At 49.4% G+C, this 5,000-nt stretch overlaps 1 protein-coding gene across 1 annotated transcript in view; it reads right to left on the bottom strand.

Moving 5' to 3' along the window:
- antxr2a (ANTXR cell adhesion molecule 2a) overlaps positions 1–5,000 on the bottom strand; it is a 120,766-nt gene that overhangs the window by 7,799 nt on the left and 107,967 nt on the right. The window lies entirely within an intron of this gene.

Genomic DNA, 5,000 nt, shown 5'->3' on the forward strand with positions numbered 1-5,000 from the left:
CAAATGGCGTCTAAATCCTGACAGTTTCTATGTCAGTCGTTCTCAAACTATTTCATGTCAAGGACCCCCAGAATTATATGTAATTGGCCGCCGACCCACATCTCAAAATATGTTGTTTCTGGGGGACTCCCCCCCAGAAGCAAATTTGAGTTAAAAAACGTACATTTGTAGCAGATCTACAAGCTCGTGTGCCACGCTATGAGCTTGTAAATCTGCTATTCTTTCAATGGCTAAAGAATAACACAATGCTTAAAAACACCAAAGGGGTTCCCGCCCTGACTGGGTTAAGGCTTTGGGGCTGCGTGTCTTCTCCAATATGGCTGATTCCAACACTCAGTGCAACTATTAGCTACACAAAGCATCAATTATAGCTGTTACATTATTATTATAGCAGTTATATTCTCAAACCATTACATTTCAAAGACTCTGCGCTTGATACGCAACAGGCCACGGGCCCCCATTGCATCATCTTTTTGAGTGGTGCATGAACCACTCCATTGAACAGCAACGTGTGTCCCTTTGTATGCGCGCGTGCGTGCGTGTTCAGAGTATATCAACAGGTGACAAAGTGGCGCTGTTGAGCTTCACACTGCACATTTGCATGATGGAAGCTGAGTTTTTTTAGCAGCAATTAGCCCTTCACTAAGTCCCACCCCAACCCATCCTTGTCCAATAGGCACGTTAGCAGCGAAGAAAGCTTGACCTGCATACATGACCATTGCTAAACCTTTTGGATTGGCGTTGGACAATCGCTTTTTGGGGTGGGATTTAGTGAAGGGCTAATTACATGATTAGTACAGTACAGTACAGTACAGTACAGTACAGTACAGTACAGTACAGTACAGGGACCTCCTGGGGACCCCCACACATTTTGTCATCTCTCAACCGTTTCCGGTCCTGGGGCAGTTGGCCGACCCCCCCGGGGCGGGGACCCCCACACAGAGATGCACCACTCAGTTCACACGGGTGGGATTCAAACAAAAAAAACTATCTAACAGTACACTGTAAAATCTCCAGGTTTAATTTAAATCTGAGTGTGGCAGTGTGCACAAAAGGAATTAAATAGTACCATTTGTACCATCTCAGAGTTACAGATGCGTAAAGCTCCATATGCTTCCTAAATATCAATTCCTCCCTAGCGTTCCTATTTTAGGAATGTCATTATAGGTGGAAATCTTCAAACAAACAAAAATAGAAGCAAACAATACAGTACCAGATGTACAAGCTCACAAAGTTTCCCATCGCCGTACAGTGTTGTACCCGAACGTGAATGTGAGAAAGAGTTTCCATAGAGCCTTCCAGGCGAAATCCCCGGCGCTAAAACACACCCTTATAATATCTAGCAAAACCCCCCAATAAGCCCTTATATCCGACACAAATTAACTATATCTTTCTCAGCCGTCACTGGAGCAAGCATCTAGCTACTGCATGATGATCATGCACGCTGACAGACAGCAGACACTGTCCCAACTCCTAACACAAACACTGAGGAAACTTGTTGTTTGATTAAACATAATGTGCCACGAAATATAGCTTCCAAATAGCTTGTTTGGTTATTATCGCGTCGAGGAGGTACAGTATGTGTCCATAATACGAACGGCCAACAAAAGACATCTCTCTTCCACAGTGAGTGAAGCGCAGTGATGCCCGATTTATTCTTCGTCGTACAATGTGAAAATAGCTGATCTACAAGCTCACAACACGTCGCGGACGCGACGCGTTGTGAGCTTGTAGATCAGCTATTTTCAGCATGCAGAGATGCATCCTCTGAGAACATTCAGAAACTTCACAATAAAAGCATGCAGCTTTCACAAGTGTGCCCATATAGACAAGGGAAATTATTAGGAATTCGGTGGCATTTCAAATTGCAAAAGAGCAATTTTTGTGAAATGTATATTTTTTTAATAAGGAATTAATTTGGATAATGGTAATACACACACACACACACACACACACACACACACACACACACACACACACACACACAGGTTTGATTCCTTCAAACCAATGCCTATATATGGGCCTTGTGGTCAACAGGAAGCATGTGTTCTGCTACACATATTGAACACATTAAAAGTTCAACATGGAGCTGTACAGACACAGCTGCATGGGAGAGAGGCATAGAGAGAGAGAGAGAGAGAGAGAGAGAGAGAGAGAGAGAGAGAGAGAGAGAGAGAGAGAGAGAGAGAGAGAGAATCCATCCTTGGCCGAGGCTGCCAGGGCCCTTCTCCAGTGTTGCCATGTCTGCTTATAAGTAAGTGACGTTCGCCTGTGTATGCTCCACAAAGTCACTTGTAAATATCTGTAGTTGTGGGTTGCATTTTTTAATGTTGTTAAAATACAAGATTTTAATTTATTTCCAAAATATATATATATTTTTTACAATAAAAATAGAAATAAATAAATAATAAATAGCAGATCTAGAAGCTCTACTAACTCTCTATGAGATCTACAAGCGTGCTGCATGGTCGCTGCTCTGGGCTATATTTATCTTGCAAGATCTGGCAACCCTGTCCTTCTCTATTCAACACCCCCCCCCCCTCCACCCCCCCTGTCCGTCCGTCCGTCCGCCGGCCACACCACGCTGCCCACACAACACACACACACACACACACACACACACACACACACACACACACACACACACACACACACACACACACACACACACACACACACACACACACACACACACACACACACACACACACACACACACACACACACACACACACACAGCACCGCCATCTGGCCTGCTGGGAGATCGGAGCCACCTGAGTGGCGGCCAAACGCGTGATGTCTGCTGACAAGTCGGCCATTTTCTCCTCATCGTTTTAACCCATTTAGACCCGAGGTCTGATTCTAAAAGAATGTCTTCTAAATCCTGACAGTTTTCTGAAATCCCTACAGTATGTTTCTATATCGGTGGTGCTCAATATTTCATGCATCGAGGACCCCACAATGTAATTGGCCACCGACCCCCATCTGAAAATATGCGCCACATTTTCATGATTTAAACAAAAAATAGCAGATCTACAAGCTTGTACCGTGGCAGCTATGAGCTTGTAGATCTGCTATTTTTCAATAGCTAAAGTATAACATGATGCCAAAAGGGGTTTCCCAACTTTCCCGTACTGAATGGGTTAAAAGCCATGCATAAAAATTATTGGAGGCTTACAGGTTGCAACACAGGACAGAGGCGGGCGACCGCACCATGCGGTCGGTCGGTTGGAGAAACACGGGACAGAGTCGGGCGACCGCACCATGCGATCGGTTGGAGAAACACGGGACAGAGGCGGGCGACCGCACCATGCGGTCGGTCGGTTGGAGAAACACGGGACAGAGTCGGGCGACCGCACCATGCAGTCGGTCGGTCGGTTGGAGAAACACGGGACAGAGGCGGGCGACCGCACCATGCGGTCGGTTGGAGAAACACGGGACAGAGGCGGGCGACCGCACCATGCGGTCGGTCGGTTGGAGAAACACGGGACAGAGGCGGGCGACCGCACCATGCGGTCGGTCGGTTGGAGAAACACGGGACAGAGGCGGGCGACCGCACCATGCGGTCGGTCGGTTGGAGAAACACGGGACAGAGTCGGGCGACCGCACCATGCGGTCGGTTGGAGAAACACGGGACAGAGGCGGGCGACCGCACCATGCGGTCGGTCGGTTGGAGAAACATGTGACAGAGTCGGGCGACCGCACCATGCGGTCGGTTGGAGAAACACGGGACAGAAGCGGGCGACCGCACCATGCGGTCGGTCGGTTGGAGAAACACGGGACAGAGGCGGGCGACCGCACCATGCGGTCGGTTGGAGAATCACGGGACAGAAGCGGGCGACCGCACCATGCGGTCTGTTGGTTGGAGAAACACGGGACAGAGGCGGGCGACCGCACCATGCGGTCGGTTGGAGAAACACGGGACAGAGGCGGGCGACCGCACCATGCGGTCGGTTGGAGAAACACGGGACAGAGGCGGGCGACCGCACCATGCGGTCGGTTGGAGAAACACGGGACAGAGGCGGGCGACCGCACCATGCGGTCGGTCGGTTGGAGAAACACGGGACAGAGGCGGGCGACCGCACCATGCGGTCGGTTGGAGAATCACGGGACAGAAGCGGGCGACCGCACCATGCGGTCTGTTGGTTGGAGAAACACGGGACAGAGGCGGGCGACCGCACCATGCGGTCGGTTGGAGAAACACGGGACAGAGGCGGGCGACCGCACCATGCGGTCGGTTGGAGAAACACGGGACAGAGGCGGGCGACCGCACCATGCGGTCGGTCGGTTGGAGAAACACGGGACAGAGGCGGGCGACCGCACCATGCGGTCGGTCGGTTGGAGAAACACGGAACAGAGGCGGGCGACCGCACCATGCGGTCGGTTGGAGAAACACGGGACAGAGGCGGGTGACCGCACCATGCAGTCGGTCGGTCGGTTGGAGAAAAGCAGTCTTAATTTCGACCAATATAAAACTACACCGGGAAAATGCTCGCCGGCTACCTTTTTTCGATTAAAGACACTAAGATGACATACTAATCTTCCATGCTGTGCGTCGTTAAGTGCTGACTCAGAAGGGGGGAAAGAAACTAGATCACATTGTACATACAGTAACAGCGCGACTGCACATTAAGATGGTGCACGGAAAATGAAATACGCCCCAAAACCAGGGGCCAAAACCAGGGGCCGAGGTCTCTCACTTTTGAGGCCTGTAGAAGCACAAAGGTTAAAAGGTTAACCCATTCTGACCTGAGATCAGATTCTAAAAATGTCTTCTACATCCTGGCAGTTTTCTGAAAAAGCTATGTTTCTATGTCAGTCGTTCTTTGATTTTTCAAAAAATAGCAGACCTACAAGCTCATAGCGCGCCACTCGGTGGCGCGCTATGAGCTTGTAGATCTGCTATTTTTTAAATAGCTAAAGCATAACGTAATGCTAACACCAAAAGGGGTTCCCGCGCAAAATGGGTTAAAAGGTAAAAGTTAAATGGTTAAAAGTTA

This window comes from Protomyctophum parallelum, assembly GCF_964188405.1.
Source record: "Protomyctophum parallelum genome assembly, chromosome: 15".
NCBI classification, from domain to species: Eukaryota; Metazoa; Chordata; class Actinopteri; order Myctophiformes; family Myctophidae; genus Protomyctophum; species Protomyctophum parallelum.